Source organism: Simochromis diagramma, unplaced genomic scaffold (genome assembly GCF_900408965.1).
Source record: "Simochromis diagramma unplaced genomic scaffold, fSimDia1.1 OVJJ01000553.1, whole genome shotgun sequence".
Taxonomy (NCBI): Eukaryota; Metazoa; Chordata; class Actinopteri; order Cichliformes; family Cichlidae; genus Simochromis; species Simochromis diagramma.
In genome coordinates this window covers 2203869-2227649 of record NW_024387095.1, presented here as the reverse complement: position 1 = coordinate 2227649, position 23781 = coordinate 2203869, and the positions used below count along the sequence as shown (strand labels likewise).

Below are 23781 nucleotides of genomic sequence, written 5' to 3'. Positions count from 1 at the left end.
GGTCAACAAACTAAAACTAAAATCAAAAGCAGCTACAAAATATCCATTCTGTGTTTTACAGGTTTTTTCAGACATGATTACTTTGATAATGCAAATGCACACAAAAAAAGAGATTGCCAATAATTAAACGCACCCAATCATTAATTATAACCCTACTTTACACAAATAAAGAGAAATAATTTTTCTGGAGCATGATGAGAAAGCAATAACATAGTTTAATTGCAGTATTTGGAAGCAAAAAGACCCAGCAATAATTAGAAATGGACCAATCCGATATTATGTATCGGCATCGGTCTGATACTGAACTAAATTACTGGATTGGATATTGGAGGGAAATAAAAAATGTAATCCGATCCATTAAATATCACGACAGCACCTCACAAAACTTGCGACATGGCGTAACTCGGCTCACAACCTTAGCACGTCGGAGCAGTATGTGTCACGTGATAGAGCGGATGTGGTGTGCCAGACCTCTCGGTGGTGTGGTTCAGCATTTGGAGCTTCCCTATACCAAACCGGCATTTCATCTCAGAGAAAGTTATCCCAAAGAGAAGTAAAGCAAGTGTGTAAGTTCATCTCTGAATGTTTGTAAAGCATATATATATATATATATATATATATATATATATATATATATATATATCCCACATTAAGCTTAACAACGGCTTTTCTGTCGCGACTGCCGTCTCTCTTGTTTGTTTTTGGCCCACTTTGCACCAGAAAGAGGAAACCAGCGGCTAAACAACAGAAACAACAATTAGAATTTATTTAATATTACTTTCTACACCAGGATCTTTTTCTATGTAGCTGACAGCTGGTAACTGTGCAGGGGCGGATCTAGCAAAGTTTAGCCAGGGGGCTATAACAGGCATTAACAGGGAAAAGGGGGCACAAAGACATACTTTTCTTTCTTATTCTCATTTAAAATGTCTAGCTTTTCATAAATAATTATCTTAATCTTACACCCAAAGTTATAATCTGATGTAAAATGTATAGAAATCCATTACTGTATATAGTAACTATTAAGTCTAATATACCCCAAGTAAGCTATAGTACTTTTTCCTTTGGGAAGGTACCATCTGTGCAGTCTGCAATTCTGTTGAAGAAAGATGTTGAATCTATTTAATTATTGTAGAAAAATAATTGATTTCTGTGCATTTTTTTACACATGCATTGAATTTAAGTTGATTGCGTTGATCAAGCATCACAGGGTGGGGGGTGGTTGCTTTTTTTTTTTTTTTTTTTTGCTGGGAGTTGACAGCCCTATTATTTAGGTTGCTTAATATTTCTGCTAAGTACTCTTTAAAATACCAGAATAGGGAGGATGGTGTAGGTTTGAGTAAATTAGATAGATCAGTATTGCTGAACTATGAAATATTTTGGGTGCAGTGTATTTTTTGCCTACAGGTATAACAGAATAGCTTTAGTGTTTTGTGTTTTAAAACTCGAGTGTGAACTTATACAAAATGCAGCAAGATGTATTTAGGGCGACCGTGGCTCAGGGGGTTGGGAATCGCATCTGTAACCGGAAGGTCGCCGGTTCGATCCCTGGCCTCTCTGTCCTGGTCGTTGTGTCCTTGGGCAAGACGCTTTACCCTACTTGCCTACTGGTGTTGGCCAGAGGGGCCGATGGCGTGATATGGCAGCCTCGCTTCTGTCAGTCTGCCCCAGGGCAGCTGTGGCTACAACCGTAACTTGCCTCCACCAGTGTGTGAATGTGAGAGTGAATGAAAAGTGGTATTGTAAAGCGCTTTGGGTGCCTTGAAAAGCGCTATATAAATCCAATCCATTATTATTAAAAAAAACAGTTTTATTCATTAAAAAATACACTATATCGGATTCATATCGGTATCTGCAAATATCCAAATTTATGATATCAGTATTGGTATTGGACATAAAAAAGTGGTATCGTGCCATCTCTAGTAATAAAGTGCTGTGAATCCATCTTACTTTAGAGAGACACAAAACCATTTAGCCCCCCACCCAAAAAAAGTGTATTTAACTTTTGTTACAATTCGCCGCATTCACTGCTCCATGTGAGCTGGAATTTCCATCCAAAAGAAAATAATTTGAGCAAAAACTGAAAAGACTTGATTACTAATTTTACACACTTCTACTGCAGTCTGGCGCTGTGATTTGCAGAAATATTCGGATGTAGAAGTTCCACCAGGAAGAAAAAAGTCTAAACTGGCATGATTCTAATTATAAATTCATCTCTTTAACTTGGTGAATAATTGCTTTGCTGCTGTTTTTAAAACTATCCCCGTCATACTCGAACACTTTACTGTCACACCGCAACACATCTATTAAGAGCTGCAGTTTCATGCAAATCAATGGAAGGAAGAACACACTCCCACACGCACAGACACACTTTAAGATAAAAAGTCTTTGCTGCTGTGATTTATCAGACTACCTGCTGTTCAGACTGCTGTCCAGAGCTCGCATTAGTCTCTATCACCATTTTGAGTTCTGTCAATCATCTCCCCTGCAGTGTGTGTGCATGTATGTGTGTTGGGGTATTGGGGGTGGGGGGGTGAGTCCCATTACAGTATTGTGATGACAATCTGTCAAGTTAAGTCAGCCATATGACCGGGGTGTGAAGGTTTAAAAAAATCACTGCTCTCAGACAATGCAGGCGACAGCACTGGAAGAACACGCCACAGCTTGAGGTGGGTAAAGGGAAGAAAAAAAAAAAGAACAAAATTGCTATCAAATACGATGATATATTCATCTACAGGGTTAATTATTGAAAGTTAAACATGCAGGAGGACTTTAATTTAGTCATTTTAATGAGATGAGATGAGCTGGCAATTTGGAAATTGATTTCAGTCTGACATCGCTGTCAGCACTCCCCAGACTCAGTTTGTCAAGCCCTGGTGTGTGTGTGTCCATTCTCACTTGTGTTTATGTAAACATCTGTATAACCAGCTTTATGGTTTAGTGTGCTTTTAATTAACAGAAAGCACATGCTAATGCCTGTACATGCAATTTGGTTTTTGCATGACATCATTGAACTATGCAAAATGTGTTTTTTTTTTTTTTTTTTTTAAAAGACATGTATATTCAGATCTCCAACAGGCAGTTAAGTCTCAATTGCACCAGTGCAGGTCTCAAATCTAAACTCTAAAGTTAGGTTATAAGTATTAAACTGAGTCATAATCCAAGCTGTTCGAGTATTTTGTGGAACATTTTTCTTTCACAGCTGCTGCATGGTGCTTAAAGTACATTGCCAAAATTGAAGAAATTAGTCTCTAGCCTGACTTAGGTCTTGAGTTATTTTACTTTCAAATCTTCTGTGAGCTCAAGACTTCAGGGAGTTGAGTCAAAAAGTCACATTTCAGAGCAGTCCGGAGCAGTCAAGTCTTTGATTCTACAGCTGGGAATAGACCTTAAGTTTATTAAAACCTGCAAAGAGCAGACTCCCTGTCTGTTAGACTCCTCCTAACATGCCAGGGTTCCTCGGTGTTAACAGCTGAAGGGTGGGACATCTGACTCAGTGACTGGAGTTGGGATGCATCCAGCCCCTGAAATCCCACCTTTTACAAAAAAAGACTCAGACAAACAGAAAAAAAAAGCTGTCCTGCTAATACATGTTACAGCTTTACATTGTAGAGCCACAGACACAAAGGGGAAAGCCAGACTTGGATGAGGTGATGAAAAGCTGGATGTGGGAGGGGAAGAACTCTGCAGTGACAGCCGATGGAGACAGTGCTTTATGAGACTGAGGTGAACTTTGCCCAGCTGTGACCCTGCACTGAAACCTGATGAACTGGATCAGAAAAATTATTTGCTCTCATAGCAGCCCACTGCTTTATCATTTGCATAACTTGCGCTTTTTTATTTTTTATTTTTTTTGCCGATTGTTGAAAAATCATCTTTATGATAATCTAACTGGGAAAGACTTGATCAAACGGAAAAACTAACTGATCAGGTCAGGTCAAAGACTACACCCACAAGTCTGCAGTTTTGATAAGTACACATTACCTTAAGGTCTTGTATAACATGCAGTAGGCAGAAACGTGGTACAATTTTAATGAAACAGGGCCGAGAACGGTGTTACCCGGTGCCGAAACAGGGCAAATCCTCCCCCGGATCTCTTTCAACTTCTTTGTTGTTGATGCAGTTAAACTGTGAGTGTTTCCTTCAGCAATTTCTCCTCGCATTCCAGCAGCGCTGAATAGTTTATTGGACTGTGACAGAGAGACCTCTGTCTTCCCAGCATTTCTGTTATCGTCTGCCACGCTCTCCGTTTGAGCTTGAGCGTTTCACTTTTCTTTCTCCGTCCCGATTCCTTCAGCAGAGACGCTGCCACACAGTGAGCAGTTGTGCTTTGTGTGTGTTTTGTCAAAAATCTGACACCAAAGTTACGGGTTACTATCCTATAGTGTGAAGTCTGAGAACAAGTTGCTGTGTACTGACAGTGTGCCTCTGCTGCAGTAAAATGGCCCCAAAAATAAGCTGCTAGTGCAGCTCCATTAGATGAATCCACACCTACCTCCAGCCTCTCATAACACAGATGAAATGCTTTGTTTTTTTCTACTTTACATTGTGCATGTTGTGTATAAAGTGACCTTGCTCAGAGGGCAGTTTCTGGTATGTTAATATCAAAATACAGCTCAGAGGTCACATTTAAAGACTCTTTAATCCTATCATCCAACAGGCAGCTGTCCAAAACGCTGATGCAGGAGAACACGGGCCTCCCTCGATTCTCTTCGCCTCGCTTTCTCTCTTTTTCACCCCACCATACTTCTTTTGTCTCACCTTCCTCACACAACCCACTCTCATCCTCATCTGCCTCAATTACCTCTAAAAGCCAACTTTGCATCACTAATGACATACGGACATTTGCTATTTTCAGACAAATGCATTTCTCTCTTTTTTTCTTACTTTACCTCTAGATTATGCTATAATATTCAACTTGTGCACTCAGTGCATTTCATGAAGCTGTGTTAAAAGCACTCGTCCTTGAGCCCCCTGTATAATCTAGAAACAACAAAACAAATGTCGGGATATAGAAGATGGAAGGAATTTTCATGTGAAGCAGTAAGGAAGCAACCGGGGCTCCAGCAGATCCACTCAAATATGATTTTGCACGACGTGGGCCAGCAGTTAGCTCGAGGCTGTTTGGAACCTCTGTATAAAATGAAAGCACTGTTTGTTCATGTGAGGTCCTCTCAATGGAATTGTGACGGGAGTGCAAATGATGGGGGACCAGATTTTCCCACACACGAATTTAATGAAGAGTTGCGTCCTCCGGATTGGCAAATACCAAGAACAATATTGGAAGGAGGCGAGATGTGGCATCATATAGCAAATCCATGTTTATTTGAACAATCAAGTGACTATTGTTTTTCCACTCTTTTCATAATCCTTTTGTAGGTCTCAAAAAAGGCTGCTGGGCTTATTCTATGAGGACTGAGGTAATTATAATTTCAATTTACAATCTGAAAAAAGTAAAACATAATATTCCATAAACCTTTTTTCCTAGATCTGTAAACACCTGTCATTGTGCTCTCAAGGTTTCCAGCAGCTCTCTGACGAAATGGACAGTCAGCACGTGCCCCCATGCACAATCACTTCAGCCTTGTCATGTGACACATGATTGTTTTTCATGTAAAAGAAAAAAAATTGTCCAAGACATTTGCAGAGGAAACAGAATGTTTCTTTGAGCAGCGGGAACGCTCAGAGATTGCAATTTATCTTTGAAATGACACCTATGACAAGGTCCTGTTTATTTCTGTGGGGAAGAAATATCCATTTGGAAATGCTTTCCTTTTTTTGTCCTGCTACTTCAATAGAGAGAGGAGGGTGTTAAACAAATGGCCATTCCACTGAAGCACAGCCAACAGTGGATCAAACTACAACATTTTTACGCCCACTGCCCATCATAATGGCAGGCTATATTCAGTAAGCACCGCTGAACATCAAATATTTCAGCTGAAAAAATACTTAACAAGTCATCTTTGATGACTCTCATCATATGCAAGGTTTAATTTCTTGTCATTACTTGACCTAAAGGCCACGTACGTCGATGGCACAGCAAAAAAAAAAAAAAAAAGCTATGCGTAACTCTGTGATACATCTTTCTCATCTTATTCAAATTCTGAATAAAACATTTGTCAAGTTATTTCCAAATACATTTCATCTCTTGGGGTTTAAACCATTCTCTGCAATCACAGAAAATTCCCTTCGCCTCATTTTCATTTATATAGAGTTAGATCACAACAACGTTCATTCTAAGGCACTTGATAATCTAAGATAAAGACCCTACACTGCTGCACAGAGAACCCCAATGTTGCAATAATCCCCTCTGAGAAAGCACCTGGCAACAAGGGGGAGGAGGAACTCCCTTTTAACAGGAAGGAAGGGCATCTGGCAGAAGCAGGCTCAGGGAAGGGTCGGCATCTGCTGCGACCGGTTGAGGAGTACGCAGGTAGGAGGAACATAAAAACACAGACAACATGGTGTGTGCTCAATAAAGTCTGAAAGGAGCAAAGAGTTTCTGCAGTATACTTTCAGACAACATTTTCTCATCTGGATTTGTAAAATATTATCTCAAAACTCAGGTTTCCTTCTAGTTTTTTCTTTCTTAATCTTAAAATCCAGGTAGTCACACTAAGGTACAGATTGTACTTATTGACATCGATGTATGTGCAGCACTAAAGAAAACCTTGTGTCCTATAAATGAACAAAAATGCAATTATATGATCAGAATTCTTAACCTTCAGCATATGGCGGTGATATAAAAGACCACACTATTTTCTTCTTTTCAGGCAAAAGATACAACCGTTGGGTTTGCTGCTGTATCTCATCAAGCGTATTAACCCTTTAAGACCTACCATAGAACCAAGTCCGCCAGAGCTTATATTATATTTTTACATGCTGTGGAGCCATTTTTGGGAGCATTTCAAGTTGCTATACATCAATACAACCATTATAGCCCAGATTTTAATAATATGTATTCATTAAGTGCATAGTAATTACATAAATTGCAAAAAAGTGCAATAAACTACAAAAAAATTGAAAATCGTTTTTGCGTTTTTTAACATATATTTCTACTTGGAGAAATTTAAGAGGCTTATCCCTCAAAACTGTAAATACAAAAAAGTTGCACAAAATAGTTTCCCCACAACAGGAAATTTATTTTGAGTGTCTTCATAGTTTTATTTTTGAAATACACCAATTTTTATACACTGCAGGAAAAACGAAAATAAATATTATAGTGCAAATTTGCAAAAAAGCAGCATATGCATCAAAATAAACTATTTCCAGCAGTGCAATATGAGTCCTAAGCATCACAGAAACGACACAGAAAGTCATAAAGTCAAAGATAACTTTTAAAAAGACCAGTATAGGCCCTGAGGCCCTGATGGTAAAAAAGACTACATTTCCGCGAAAATGACGTCACTTCCGGTTTCGGGCAGGTAATGGCGGAAATGCAAAAGTTCGCGCTGACGTCTATTCCAACGTAGGAAGTGTTATGAACAGCTGATCGGATCGGCAAAGTGTGTTTCTGGAATATTATGTTTTTGTTGCTGCAAGCGCTTTTTATGCAGTTTTTGCAAAGCTTTATGTGGAAGGAAACCGTGACCTAGGACAAGCTGATGGCATAAGATGTAAGTACAACTCCTCCTGGTTTCATATGCAAAAAAATTTTTTGCGCTAGCTCATGTGGTTGCAGTGCTACCGGGATTTAAAAATAGTTACGCAAAACAGAGCGTGTCCGCTCCGATCGGCTCTAAAGGGTTAAAGGTAATTTGGAAAAAAGAAATATGACAAAGGGAAGAACCTGAAGACTTTTATGATTTGATACCATCAACCAAGACAGGCTTGCTGAGGCTAAATATGATTCTGTGTGCTCTGGATGGTGTATACTGTTAATGCATTACTTTTGCTTAATGGTGGAATTGAGAAATAAACTCCCCAGTCTCTCTCTCTGTTCCTCCCTAACTGTCTCTCAATCTCTCTTCCTGTCTCCACATATACAGCCGTGTCTGAGCCACGACGTTATTAGCCATTAAGTTGATAGCAGTTGGATGGCAGAAAAAAAAAGCTCTACAAAATGCCTTGCAGGTCTCATCCAGTATTGCCGTAGGGTTTTCTTTAAAATACCCAAAAAAGCAAATATTTAATTTGCTGTTTAGATATTTTTATTTCCTGAATGTGGGTCTAGAATTTGAGCTCCTAACAATAAATTAGTGACTTACAAATATTGAGAGCCCAACACAAGTAGAGCCATTTAATCTTTTGAATGAATTTTCAGATTCAAATCAGTGATTTCAGTCCCTAACACTTCTAATGCAGGTGTATCATCCATTCTAAATTGCATGTGTATTACTGCGGACTTCTGTTAGATATTACATTTGTTGGACTATTAAGTGCCGTATCTCAACTGCAATAATGACACGCTGCGGGACGTGCAGTCATGTCACAATGAAAGAATTACCGTTTTTCTCGGAACATAACTTCAGATTGGAAAGCAGGGTTGGCTGTTTTATTTTTATTTTTGCGGGAACACCAGTCAAGCAAAAATGAAACACATGTCCATAACTTAGTCATCTCTCAAAATGTTCTTCCCTGAGGCAAAAAAGTCAATGAAAAGATGAGACACTGAGTCAAAGCATTTTTCATCACAAGAACTACTGGTGGTTACATTAAAGGTATGACGTGCACAGTGCGGAGCCAGCATTTCCTCCAGCTATTTGGAGCATCTGCGTGAAAACGACAGCTCTCTTTGTTTTGTTTTTCCCGTTTTTCCCAGAAAACACTGAAAGATTCAATAAAAACCATTATTTGTAATGCCCTCAGATGGTACAGCTGTAAAATCTCACAGATTAGCAGCCCTGGGATGAAATAAAATGTTTGCAAATTCCTCATTCGGTCAAAGAAATGATTTCATAGAAGCCGTGATTGCAGATATCCTCGACATTATTCGTTGCTCGTTTTGAAAGCGGGTGATTGATTCACAGGCTTCTTGAGCTAAATTAACAAAATTAGCAGTGTTGCCACTTTGAGTTAATATCTCAATTGATTTCGCTAAACAGAATATTCTAAACAGCTCATTTATTTCGCCTTGCCTACCAATCTGCTCCATTTGTGATGAATAGATGTATCTGTCTGCACAATTTTTTTTTTCTTTCAGGCTGCGCTGCAGCTCTTCCAGTAACTTTGTGTAACAGCCAAAATTACATGTTTCCTCCAGAGATATAGGGCTGGCTACCGACTGCAGTGTTGGATCTTGACTCTCACCCCGTCTTTTGGAGGATACAGTAAGCTTGATGAGACGAGGGAACTCCCAAGCCTAATCTTTCTTGAGAATTTCAGCAGCCGTTCTCGTCGGAGATTGGGACAGAACTGAGCTTCCAGCCCCCGAACATCTGCTCACTTATTGAAAAATGCCAGAGCTGTAATGGTCACCTGCCTGAGCTGTGTGTGTATGTGTGTGTTTAAGTGTAAATGTATGTATGTGTGTTCTCACAAAGTGTCCCCATATCCATGTCTGGAACACACACACGCAGCAGATCTACTTTCTTGGCACAGCAAATATGCAAATTGAAACAAGTCTCTTTTTGTGATATCTCACAATTTGAACACATTTGAAGGAAAACAATAGTAGAAAAATAGATGGAGGGGAGGCATGCGCTTTGCAGGGGGGAGGATTTGATTAAAACATTTCATTAGAATTTCTTCAACAGGATCCACTTTGTAACTTGTCTGCAAGCCAACCCTGAAACCATCCTCAAAGTAGGGAAACAGGAACTGATAAACTTTACATCTTCCCCTCCGTGCTGACTAATGAGGTTTTTGGCCCTAATTAACCTAGTTATCTTCCCCGCTACAACTGTCAACAATGCCTCTCATACCAGTGCCACGGGTAAAACACAGCCTTTGTGAAATTATAATATGACTGCCAGTTGCACTCATCCGGCTGTCTTACAAACAAATAAAAAGGATCAGCTCCCATGGTGTCCTGGGAAAAAGACATCAAAGACCAAAAAATAAATAAATAAATAAATAAATAAAAATGTCACTATCAAAGTGCTTACATGCGCAGCCATGAACACACATATTTACAGATCTACAAACATGCATTTAAAAACTTTAGACATGAAAACCCAAAACAATAATACATGAATAGCAACGCTAAGCTGCTGCGGGGAAGGTCAGTGGAAGTGTGTAGGCAGTGTGGGTGTGTGACTGAGTGCTTTTTTCCCCTGTACAAACTGTTGTGTAGGAGTTTTTCTGTGGACTCTCAAATTTACTTCTGAGACTTCTGAAGATGCTGGTGATCCAATTTAATGATGGAATGTTTTAAAAAAAAAAAACAAACACCCACCATGATGCTCTCAGATACTAAAATCTGAATTAATAAGAGAAGACAACAAGCCCTAATTTCATGTTTTACATTAAACTGCTCTTTTAAACTCATTTTATCCCTGTAAAGCTATCAGACTTTGTGATTTTCTGCAGTTTTCTTTATCTTTACTAATCCTCTTTGTATGCAAATACATTCCGGTCTACTCATAGAAAAAATGGAAACTTATTTACATTTCCTATTTAAATTGGCTGGTGCTGCTATAATCATATACACTACTGTATATTCATGTATTTTTAACTCTAAAGCAACCAAGCTATTTTAGCAAATAAAATGACAGAGTGGGATGATTTATGGCCCCATTCTATTTTAAATTACTCTATTAATGGCTCTGATTATCATACCTAGGCTGCTTTCTTTATTTATGACAAATGCTCCAACGTAATAGTTGTGTTTTCCAATCATTTTACGTAAAAAGGAGTGCAACAAACAAATCATGCAAACAAAATGACATTTACTCAGCCAATCTTTTTCTGTGGCTTACGAAACATTTATTTTTCAACAATACAGAAGGACAAATACATGTTAAAACTTCTGTTTGTTTGATTGAATTGTGTATTACAGCACACTAGTATCATTTCAAGACCAAAATAGAGACAAAATTGTGACCCTGTGATACTTTAATCATCAACAAAACACAATAGCATCATGGTCAGGCTCATGTTTTAATCTTACTTACTTCCATGCCTCTTGTATGTAGATTCATGACACTCAGGAAACATTTTCATGATTAAAATGTATAATATATATAATAATAAAAACAATATAGCAGAAGAATAATAGTATATAGTATAATATACAGCTGGTTTCATAAATGAGGTGACAAAAAAGTACAATATATCCTATAAATTTTGACAATTATTTGTTGTTTTTGATATGGATAGATCCTCGAACTGAAGGTTAAACATATTACGAGCATGTTTAAGCAGAAATATTTACTTATTTTGGAATGGTGCTACTAGAGTAAGCAATTTATATATTTTAAAAAAACATCACGTAACCGTGCAAGTCATGGATCTGTGATACACAAGAAATCAGGTGAATTTATTCAAATCAAATCTCGCTAAACAGCAATTGTAACAACATGTCTAAAACTCAGCAAACATTAAGATGATTTTTTTTGAAAGACAACGTTTTTTGTTTGTTTGGTTTGTATCTCCTACCTCTACGAGGGTCTGGAGCAACTAGACCCCCCAAAACAATGCATTAGAGTTAAGTATGGCAAAGGCAATATACTGTGTACTAATGATGCATTTGCTCAGTGTGGATGCTACTGTCGTACAGCAAAAACAAAAACTCTTTGTTCTCCATATGAAATGAATGCAGCTGTGCAACAGTGGAGCCAGGCAGCATATAACCCAATAACCCAGCCCGTGTTATTGTCACAAATGCGCGGTGGGACTTTACAGTGAAACAGTGTGTAGTTCTGTTTAACAGGCATAGGCATGTGCCACATAAGACTCTATGTCTTTGTATTAAAAAAAATCCAATTGAATCTTTCTGTGACTATTTACAAAATGAGACAGTAGCTTATTAAGGCAGAGAGACTCGACAGCAGACGTCTTCTAGGCCAACATGGAAATAGATCAGTCCGACAAATCCTTCTCCTCGCAAACGCAGGACGGAAAATTTGGCTGGAGGAAGCAATAAACTGATAACAAAAAACAGCACCCCCCCCCAGCACCATTCATTTACTACAGCGACAATTCATTATGAAAGATGAATAGCGGCGCGCCCAGTCAGCTCACACACTGACATCAACATTTCACATCATTATGCAAAGAAAGTTAGCTCGCAACACTTCAAGCTCCTCCAAATCAATCCACAGCAAACTTTGATTTCCGAGTGTTGACTATCAATATAATTATGTTAGCACAGGCAGAAAAAATTCTGAGTGTTTCTCCGGCAGCGTACAGTATCTGCATACGTCTTTTCCTTGCGGTGGCTGTCTGTGGAGGCAACGTGAGATCAATCGTTTAGCTCAATCGATGGCGTGTGAAGCAGGTTGGAGGTTTTAACGAGTAAAACTCTGTGAGGATTAATCCGCGAGAATATTGTAAATCATTATAAGGTGCCGTGCGTAAAAGTTCAGCTGAAAGCAAACAGGGGGAAAGCTGTCTTAATGATTGCTCCTCAGACTGTAAACTTCTCACTTTCTAGCATTTATATGGCTGCATATCACTGAGTGGCCAAGAACATACAGAGAGGAAGCTTCTATAAATCACCGGAGAACACAAATAGGCCTCTTCTGCTGGTGGCCTTGTACACACAGACACAAAGGTTGCTCTTAAATTAAAGGCACACATTCCTCCCTCACTATTTACTCTGGGCTCTTTTTTCTTCTGGTATTCTGCTGCAACTCTGTCTCTGTGAATATCTGTAAATGGAAATACATGTTTCACTGCACGATTCTTGCACTACTGAACAGGTAAGCTAGTTAAAATTTGAAAAGCAACCCCCCTCATGTGTCATCCAGTCACATGCTCAGCCACCTCTGTCAGTGCATATTTATGGGCAGGGTGACAGCGTGACACCTGCCTGTTTTAATGACAGGAAGTCTGTCCTTGATCTGTAAAGAATTATGTGCAATATGGTACAATTTTGCTCTCAAAGCAGCCCTGTGTCCATCCGTTTGTGCGCCTCTACAGAATACGCTCAGACTCAACATTCAATTACCAGTTGCCTCAGAGAGAGATTTTTGGCTTAATGCCCCCGTCGGTCTTAATCTGAGAGATTCTACTTTAGCGCCAAAGTCAGCCTCAAATCCCTCAATGAAACTTTTTGATTTTCTCCTCTTTAGCTTTTCTCTCATCTTCTCATCTCTCCCACTTTTCCCTCCTCTCCTTGCAGTGGCTCTTCTCTGTCTGAAGTGAAACTTTGTCAGTTTGCTCATTATCATAAATTAATGGGCTGAAGATGTTGAGCGGATCCCGGCAAAACTCGACCCTCGAAATACCACCTAAACCAAGATGGGGTGATCTTCTTGTTTTTCTTCTTCTTCTTCTCGTTTCTTCTTTAGCTTATGACTTTACTTCCTTATGTCATTGTGTCATCATGCCAACTGTAATTTGCCCCCTAAAAATAGCAATTATGATCAATTACAGGGTTTCTTAAGCTGAACACTTGGTACCACTCTGCCCTCTAAACCTCATCCACCGATCCTCCTGAAGTCAGCAACAGACAACTACTTTACGTTGCATTAACTTAATGTTCTGCGCAGAGCTTTTCTCGTCCTTTTTCCTGTGCTTTCTGCTCTTTTTCCCCCCACTTCCTCCCACCACATCCGCCCTTCTTCAGCCATCACACCTTCAAATGAAGCCGCCTCCTGCCCACCACTAAACTGTAAGAACAAGGAGCCCTCTCAGGCATGTAGTGTCTCCTGTTAGCCTCAGTCTAAAAAGCCTATAGCTGGTTTCCTGCTCAGTCACAGTTGCCCTGTAAAAGTTCTGTTCAAGCTCGATTTGTTTCCTCTCAAGTACACGTCAATCACAGACAGATGGTCCTGTCATCGTCACTCTGACGGACAAGCAAACAGACACGAACACAGAAAATTAGACTTACATGCCATATACAGCCTCGACTGGCATCTCAGCAGTGAAGTAGAGAAAAAAAAGAATCAGACAAGGTTTTGAGCTCCTTCCGTTTTTGTTGCTCAGATGACCGATGCAAGGAGAGAAATCTCTCTTTTCATAGGAGGAGACAGTGTGCCTTTCAGGCCTGGACACGGTTGAGTTCACCAGTCTCCCAGGATAGATGAGGACACTGCTGAACAGTGGCCCTGTTGTGGCCCTATAAACAGTCTGAGGCTTTGGCACTTGTGCCTAACACTGGCAAGTGGCAATGAGAATTACAGCAGTGATTCACTGACTTTTTTTTTCCTACCGTGAAGCTTTGCAACAAAACAAACCCTCCTGCCACTGCAGTTGGGGGTTTTCACATGAAGTTACATTTAAAATACTGCAAATAGCACCTATGCCAGCATGCCCTCGGGCCACTATGATAGCATTTTAAATGTTATTTGTTTTCTTGGAGGGTATTTGGCTCATTATCGCAGCCTCCACTGATCCCATAAGGCTGCCTTTGACTCATGTGCCTTTTTTGAGGGTGAGGCTTGAGGGTGCGATGTATAATTATGAAATCAGTGGGACTATTTTTTTTTTTCACTCTTCCAGCCTGAGAGCAGAGCTGGGAGCTTGGCGAGCAGTAGTCTGTCCACACATCAGCGTAAGAGATCTGATCCTCCACAGGAGCGAATGCCAATACACCCCTGAGGAATATAGATTAGAAATGTTTGTTGTTAAGGCAGATAAAGAGTGGCAGTGTGGGTGAAGGAGGGGTAGGTAGGGGGGCTGGGGGGTGGAGGAGACAGAAAGAAGGAGGAGGAGATGAATCTGATTGTGCTCATGTATAAACTGACAAGGCATGAAAAGCAATATTGTGTATGCTCTCCTGAAAGTGCCAGCAGATACAGTTCGGGAGTTTGTGTGCATGTATGCAGGGGTGAGACTGTGTGTATGCGTCTGTGCGTGAGAGTTTCACATTGTACTGTGGTCAAGCAACAAAGAAATTCACTGATGTCACAGTCACAGCAGATACAAAGAGCTATTCGGGTCAAACACTGTGCTGAGGGTGAACATCCACAGGTAGCGTGGGGGTTTTCTTTTACTTTATACTCGCACAAATTCGACAAATTAAGCTGAATTGCAAGAACTCACCGCGGTTTAGGACGACAGAGAAAGTTTAACTCAGTGTGTCCCATGCTCTCGCCGAATCCCGGTGGCTCTCAGCTGCCCAGATTGTGGAGAAACTCATTTCACAGTTTGTCAGGGTTCAACTGCAACTCCACGGAGGGAAAAAAAACACCACTCAAAAAAAAAAAAAAAGGAAGAAAAAAAAGAAAAACACTCCGAGAAAAAAAAAGAGGTAAAGCTGCTCCGGACAAATCCGACGGTCGGTTCTACACCAGTGAGAAACTTTGAGAAAAGCAGTCGGGGGTGCGCTTGGGGTTGACAACCGGCTTATCCCACAGTTAATTCAACGTTCCTGGAAGCAGAGGCTCTGACCTTTCTGGGGATAATGACTTTACAAAATGAAATCATCCAGCAGGAGATGTAGTCAATCGGAGAAACGAGCAGAAGGAGGAGGAGGAGGAGGAGGAGGAAAAAGACTCCAGGAGCGCAGAGGAGCTAACGTTCAGGAGATTAAAAGCTGTCTTAGCGCAGTTACCAGAAAGCGGCGGGGTCCAGCCTCGGACAGATGCGACGGAATGCGGCTACCTGCCACCCCACGAAGATTGTTAAATATCCCGTTGTGAATTCCGCCCCGGCACCGTTTTTCTTTTTTCTTTTTTTTTTTTTTTGTTCCACCTACTTGACCCGCCTACTCCGCAGCGCTGTGTGGAGGAGCGCAGATCCTGTGGAAACTGAAGGTATAGGCGCTCAGCAGATAACAGGCATGGGCGCTTCGGCTCTCCCCTGTGCCCCTCTCTCACTTAGTCACATGTTTAAGACACAAGTAGCCCTCTGTAATAGCTGCCAAAGCAGGGTAGACTAAGGTAGCCGACGTGGCGAGAATAATAATGCGTGACTTTCTCCCCCCCGCTCACTTCAGATGAAAAGCCCTTTTCGCAAAATGCTCGAAATGGCATTCCTGCCATTAACTTTATGCCCCAATATACTTGTTTTAATGCTGCAGCTATTTCTAAAGACACGAGCATCGGAAGTCATTGAATATCCCTCATAACTGCTTGGCTGCAAACTCCAGAAAAAAAAGCCCCTCTGGAGAGGACGTCAGTGTTTAAGTCCTTATGTGTCTGAGCTGTCACATTAGTTAGAGGAGGAGAAGGTGTTGAGCATAATGCCTAATCCTCTTTGGTTTTGTCTTGTGGAGCATGCCTATGCATGAACCATGAGTCATTAAATGGCACTGCAAAGGCGGCTCTGCTTCAAAATAAAATAAAATAAAAATAAAAATCACCATGCAGCAGAGATACAGCAACTGAGTGAATGAATAGATGCTGGCATTTTCATAATGACTGTGACAGCACACATTATAGCAACAGGGATCAGCGCTGTTCAACTGTATGCTGCCTGGGCACCTGATTTCATTTCAGATTGCATTGATCAAAAGCGGCGCCAGAGCGTGCAGGATGTGAATTGGTCAGGGAGGCGGATTCCGTTTCCTTTTTATTGGCTCTTACTACTTTGCAGAAATAATTAACATGCAGGCTGGTGGGAAAGCGTGCGCACTGTGCCCGAATTACATCTGAAATGCAATTTGAATCCTCTCAGAGAGCAGCCCATAATTCCTAAAACATCAAGAACAAAAAAAAGTGAATGCTAAATACTTCACTGCAGAGATTTCATATTGCATGCACTGATAAACGCTGATGATGAGACTGCAACATATACAATTCTGTGTGTGTCTGTGTGTTTGTGTGTGTGTTGGGGGAGCGGGGGTGCCCGGGCCGTTCCTCATCTCATAATTCTGTCGGCACCCGAATCTACCCAGAAACAGCAGAAATTAATCCGTGGGAGCAATCGGGGTGTGGAATTCTGTGGGCACAGTAGCCTCGGTGTGGTGCTAATTAACCCAGTTTCCCCGTGCGTTCCAGCCTCCTTTTAGTATGCCGTACCGTACTGGAGCTGTCCGTGGTTCTGAAGTTGATTTATGTCGCGTCCCAGCAGAGATTTGTGGCAGATTCAGCGTGACACAGACTCTGATTTTTTTTTATATCCCCAACTGTCAATTCCGATCAGACCGGTGCTGCAAAATGTGACAACTTGTTAGAAAAATGCGTCTAATGTAAGCATTTCCTTAAGTGCGTGCATCCATCTGTATGCTGCAAGTACAAAGATGACAGCGTTGTCCCACTATCCAGGCTCATTTGTCATTCATATTAAAGGCCTCTGGCTCCGTAGTTGTTACTGGTGATAAGCTTGTGGGTGGGGTGCTGACCTTGGGCAGAATAACCACGATCTTTTGAGCTCCTGGGATCGTGGAGGTTAAACTTTCTGATCAGCTAAAAACTTTCAATGCTTGGTTGGGTAAACAAGTATAGTTCCCGAAGGAAGGCACACACAGTTTGCACTTTGAGTCAATTATTACATTATACAGCTGCACCAAACAAACAAACAAACAAAAAACAATGGATGGAATATATTTACTGCCCACAACTGTTAGTATTTATTTACCAACCAAGACTCTGATAATCCTGATTTGTCTTCTGACAAATCTCGTATGACGGGCAAGTCCATCTGGTCAAACTAAAACACAAAGTAAAGCAAAAAGAAAAGGAAATCTTTGTAAAAGCTGGCAGTTTAACGTTGTATGGCCTTCAGCTTAACTCAAAAGAATGCTGAAGAATGCAAGAAACAGTAGGGTTATGTGTTAGACTATGTGAAAAGGTTGGACAAGGTAATGAAGGGAAAATTATAAAGAAATATTTATAAATATGCAGATGATGCTGTTTAACTAACAAGACAGTTAAAAGAAAGGCCAATGGCAGCTCACTTGGCAGAGAAGCCAGTGTGCATATGTGAAGGTTGTGCCTATTGTGTAAAATGTTTGAAAACCACTGGGATAGACAGTATATAAAAGTTCAAATGTTTTGTTGCGTACTGAAGTCAATATTGTTGCATACACCATGACGTCACTCACTCATTTCTAGACTTAAAGACTCAGCCAGAGGCGATCTTCAATTTTATACTACCCATTTTATGGGAGATAGCTGTAATTCAGTAGTGCAGCAGAGGGCGCTCACAAGGTTGTCCTCACTGAAAAGGTAAAGCTAAAATAATTGCAAATGAATTTCCCTCATCATTTTTAGTGTTCGCAGAAACTGTATCAACATGTCCAAAATAAAGCAGTGGGCTACATGCTCTACTTGGAGGATAGAAACAAAGTATCGATCCTATCGCACTAGCATCGATCCAATGCCGACTGGTCAACTGAAGATTTAAGACCGAGCACACTCCCTTGGTGGCATCTGTTTTCAAATAATCACACACTAGACGCATATATAAACCACCGTGACAACGTGCATGTGCGTATGAGAAGCAGATGATTGCAGTGGTCAAAGGTGACTGCTACCAGGAGGCTGATGCTCAAAATTCTCTGCTTCTGCTCACTCACCAGTGCTGAAACACAAACCACGTCCACATTTCACTGGATTAGTCATTTCGTATCTGTGAGTGTTAAATACAAAACATATTCACTGATTTTTGGATGTTTAAACACTCTCACTAGAAACATGTTTCTTCCTGCAAATGGCTCCTACTGGAAACAAAGCCCCTTCCTTTTCACTGTTCCTGGCTATGACCCACCAAGTACTATAATTCTATTAATTTCGCTATCAAGCATTAATGACTTCCATTAGCATATTAATGAGCGATGTTCATGAAATGGATCTCCATCATGGCTGGTGGAACTGGAACAACCCAGTGGATTTGCTGCTCCAGTGTCTGTGATGAGCAAGACTGTGTAACTAATTTACACCTTAAGCACAATCTCATTAGAGGACCTGGAGGTGTCTGGAGAGCGTCACATTTCATCCGAGCTCCACTGCTGTCTGGATGATGTCCCTCTAGCAGGAAGAGGAGTGTGATATTTGGCCTTTTTCGCTGTCATTCTTCATCTTCTAATGCCAGCGATCGCTTCAGAAAAGGGGTTCACATCCATGTCAGTGCTTAGTCATTCCTGAATCAGAGATGTAACCTTTAAATTTGCGTGAACGCTTGTTTGAGTTTACATCTTTTGTCAATAGGGACTTCAATACACAACAGGAAGGGTTGCTTTTTCTTTCTTTTTGTTTTAGTGGATCTTAGTGTAGCAGACACGCTGACTGTCAGGCTCCTGTCAGGCTCCTGCAAACTCTTAAGGTAATTTCTCCACAGTCACACACAAGTCGAATCCTCGCTTGTAATTTGACCTTAGCAGTCTCCAATATCCCTCAGGCAGCCATGGAGGACAGTTGATTCAGATAACTCCATTCCACTGGGTCTGTGAAATGAATTTAGGCCTGTTCAACTAAGGGCCCATTCATTTTGGCTCCATTTCACCGTCTATCATCTCCACCTGAATACCACCAGAGCAGCAGTTATCTATTCTATATTTAAAACAGCTAGGATTATTTGGTGCAGGGGGGATGAATATACCTCATGCTTCATACAGATTACCCCAAGCTATCTTGTGTTACCTTCTATCTATTGCTGCACTACAGATTTGGTATTAGAATATAAGCCAGTGGCAGCAGTATCATACCCTGTTTATTATGGTATGTGCTTATCTTTGCATACCCAGGACAAAAGGTTCGTGAACAGAAGGAACTTTTAAAACGGCTCAGAGAGAATATTTAACATTTCTTCTCTCCGCAAAAGGAAAACTGCTGCTTTTCCCTTTGACCTTTTAAGGAGGTAAGTTGGAATCATTGTTGTTTAGCTTTTAGTGCGCAACAATGAAATCTCTCTTTCTGTTGGACTTATTGTGCAATTAGCAACACTCTGTGTAGTGGCCGGCATAGGGGTTAATGCTGACCCCTGTGAGGAGAGAAATTAACCTGACACCAGAGGTAGTATAATAAAGGTGAGATAACCTTGTGAACAGTAACACTCTGATAGTGATCTGTGTTCGCATTGGAGATATTTATCACTGTGCGACAGCGGCAGTGCTCAACTGTGTGGCTGCTAATTCATTTGGATTGTGCGATTAATAAAGCTGTGGACTAAGGTAAGCTGCTTTCTCTGTCCTTTAGTGAACACAGATCACATTCATAATGTCATACAGATAATGCTCTTTTCTGACAGCCACCTTACTAGAAACAATGGAGACTTTAGCAAAGACAAATTGCAAATGAAATGTAAATTGTATTTCCGTTCACTGTTAATGAAGTAAACTTGAAAAGTTGTATGAAAAAAATCCCTCTACAAGGTCAAAAAAAAAAAAAAAAAACGACCCACACTCAGAGTGCCCTTAGGTTAGCTAAAAACTGAACCACTACCCCTGCTAAGCTAATCATTAGCCAGCAAAGCAGAGCTGTAATAAACATTTGACATGACAAAGCACTCCCACTGCTTCTCTTTGATTTTGCTGTAATGTTTTCTTTTCTAATAAGCTTAATAAAAAGGGTGAAATATTAAAAGACTCAAAAATAATCATCATGATCCGCAGCACAGCTAAATCCATCTGTGTAGTCATATTTATTCTTAGCAATACAGAGATTTCAAGAAAGAAAGCTGGAAAAATTGAGAGATACGGATAGATCAGTCTGCCTTTATACCAGGACTACGCTGTGCCGTGGAGGATATCACCGAAACCCAATGAACAGATAGCTTGAAGATTTATCTGAAATGATATAGTGCTGTGAATGAGAAAGCTATGGCTTCTCCATTACCCATCCATCACCTATGATGTATTGCAGATAAACTACTAGGCAGCAACAAGCTTTTGCTGAGAGGCTGACCTCATTGATGAAAGCGAAAAACTCCCCCATGGCCATCGCGGAGTACACAGCCCCCTCTTTTCAATACAACAGTCAGAGCTTGTCTCTGTAAAAGGGAATTCATATCAACGCTATTACTTGTTGGGGGTTGGTGTGTGTGTACTGACAGAACTGAACAAACTCACAATTTGTCTCCGCACTTGGGATGGAAAGGCCCATGCCTCTACATCAGTGCTTGAAGGTTAAGTCAAAAGGCTGTTCTCGCTCTACAGCGCTGAGGTGAATCTTCGCTAGAGCGTCTGGTTTTATTTCACACAGGCTCGTGTAAACAGACTGCACCTGAGCCCGTATTTTGAGTTAAGTGAAAATAAACGATGAGCACGAGGTCTTGTAAAATCTTTTGACATATTTCAAGGACTTAAAAATCCAGGAATCAGTGGCACCAATGAAGCGATGCATTGTCAAGCCGAGTCGGTGGGTGAAAAGGGCTTTTCCAAGAGGTGGCTGGTCTTTTGAAATAGAACGCACTGGAAAACATGACTCTCAGCAAAAACTTTGCTTAATGTCCCAGCAATAGCGGATCCCTCTGAAGTACCGATGCCCCAATTACGTTTTTAACCCACACTGCCATAATACAGTGCGTGCTGAAGGAGGCAGACCTAATATTTACATTTCCCTTTATACTGTAGGACAGCAGCATGGTGTCTGCACTCCAAGATTCCCACATTAAAATGTTTAAATATTTGCATTTTCTAATCAAAGTGTCCTGTGACAGGGAGCGTGGCATCAGTCTGAATTTGTTGTAGCTGCTTCAGGATTTTCTCAGTCTCATCTTGCTTATCATCATTAATTATCATTTGTTAGAATTTTAGGCACCTGTGTGGAAGATGTCACTTCTTTGGAGCTTTATTTGTTATTATTTCAGCCTTTATTGGTTTTAGACAAGGGCAGTAGAGAGCAGGAGGGAATGACACAAAGGAAATGGGCCGAGGCAGATTTGAACTCGGGCCCTACAGCCTTTGGGCATATGGATTGCCTGCTCAGCCAAGTGAACTGTAGTGCCATCCCAGAAAGTGTCATTTGATCAACACTAATTTTGCTCTTCTGTGGTAGGTGATCGCATAGATTCCACATAGATTACTCTGAGCTGTAAGTGACCCTTACCTTAACTCTTAGTGATATAGAATAGAATACAATAGAATAGAATATGTGACTTTTGGCCTTTGAAAATTCCACTTGCTGATCAAAAAGCTCCTATTTGTTTTTCTTCCAAACTACAGGGACAGTTTTATAGTTTTCATTTGTGGCTGCTGTTATGTCATCCAATGATTCTGTTTCCATTAGTTGCCTTAAGTTGCAATCAACACCTTATTTATTGGCTTAAATGATCTGATCTTGAAATTATAGGTGTGAGGTTGAAATTGGGGCATGTTTGGCACTGTGTTGCAGGCTAGGTAACAAAAGGATTTGATATGTTCTCTATGTACTATTTTCAAATAAACATAGGGTGTAAATGGTTTCCTGGGAAATAATATTTCCTAGATTAGGTTATTAAATCCATTGTTGAAGTTATGAATCAAATGTTAATTGTACTTTATTTTTTTCTCTTTAATATCTGCCTGTCATAACTAAAGCTTTTTCCCTTTCCTTTGAAATAGATGACACAGTGTGTTTATTTCAAAATTTGCTTTATATGCCCTGGGTATTGTATCCCCACTCTGTACACCAGTTGTCTGACTAAATACGTAGTTATTCCCTAGGGTTGTGTGCCTCCAACAAATCCTTGGGTTGCAGTCTGCATCCACGTCAGCACAGGCAACCCTAAAGAAAACTTTAAAGGAATTTGATCTCTTGGCATCAGAGATTAATCTCACCAATCCGGTATTCAATCAAATGTAAAATATTAAAACGGGCACAGATTCTTCTTTCTGTGGAGAGTAATGATGTCACAGTGAAGTCAGCCACTGACATTATATAGAATGTTATCAGATCATTGTTTTATCCTATTAGATATTTGTTTGAAATCTTGTCATCTACAGCTTCTTACCCTTGGGGGAGAAAAGCAGCTTTCTGGAGGTCACAGTGACTTTAAATTTCAACCATCAAATTTTAATAGGTTCTTCTTCTAAGTGAACTATGCCAGATTTTAGGAAATTTGCTCACAGAGATCGCTTTTATAAGAATGGGATGGAAGCAAGGTCTGCAAGTGACAGTTAGGTCCAAGTGAAAGACAAAGATAACATGTTTATGTGACCAACGCTTCCTGTTCTTTCCCCCAATTGTTGCTTATAATAAATATATAATAAATAAATAATAAATAAATAAAATACAATCAACAGCAGAGCTGCAGATTCCAGATTGCATTTACAAAAAAGTTCAATCCCTCTTTTTATTATCCACAAGGACTGTTTACTTGCAGGTGCCTGAATTGGTTGATACAACCACAATTTCAAAAACCGGGGATGCTGTGTAAAATAATTAAACCAGAATGCAATGAACTGGAAATGTCATAAAATAATGTTTTATTCACAACTGAACATAGAAAACATATCAAATATTAAAAAGGAAAAATGTACCTTTAGTTTATATAAAAAAATGTAAAGTCACTTTAAATTTGATTGCAGGAAAACAAAAAAAGTTGTGATAGAACCATATTTACAACTGTGACATTCCCCCAACATTTTATGACCAGCCAGTAAACTTCTGGAGACTTCTAGAGTGGCACTTGTTGGACTACCTTATTTACATCTTACATCTCATGGCCTGTAACACTGAGGGCCATGTGAGCACTGCAATATCAGATTCTTGTGTATGATCTGTATATATGGTTTTTGACAGTAAAGCTGACTTTGATTTTGACTTTGAAAGGTCTGAACTGCAAGAGGGTGTCTCATCTGTGTAGCTGTATTTTTCCATACTTCCTTCTTTCCTAGTTTTTTTATTTGTTTTTTTCTCATCAGTTGGTTTT

General features: G+C 40.2%; 1 protein-coding gene across 2 annotated transcripts in view; it reads right to left on the bottom strand.

Moving 5' to 3' along the window:
* Positions 1 to 15698, bottom strand: part of LOC120742887 (BMP/retinoic acid-inducible neural-specific protein 3-like) — a 63698-nt gene extending 48000 nt beyond the window's left edge. Inside the window, exon 1 of one of the 2 annotated variants that reach the window (XM_040046374.1) lies at positions 15091 to 15698. The gene's annotated coding sequence lies outside the window, so the exon portion shown is untranslated. Of the gene's footprint in view, positions 1 to 13936; positions 15047 to 15090 lie in introns of those variants that run through there. The other variant, XM_040046375.1, reaches the window with a different exon arrangement.
* Between the last annotated feature and the right edge of the window lie 8083 nt (positions 15699 to 23781).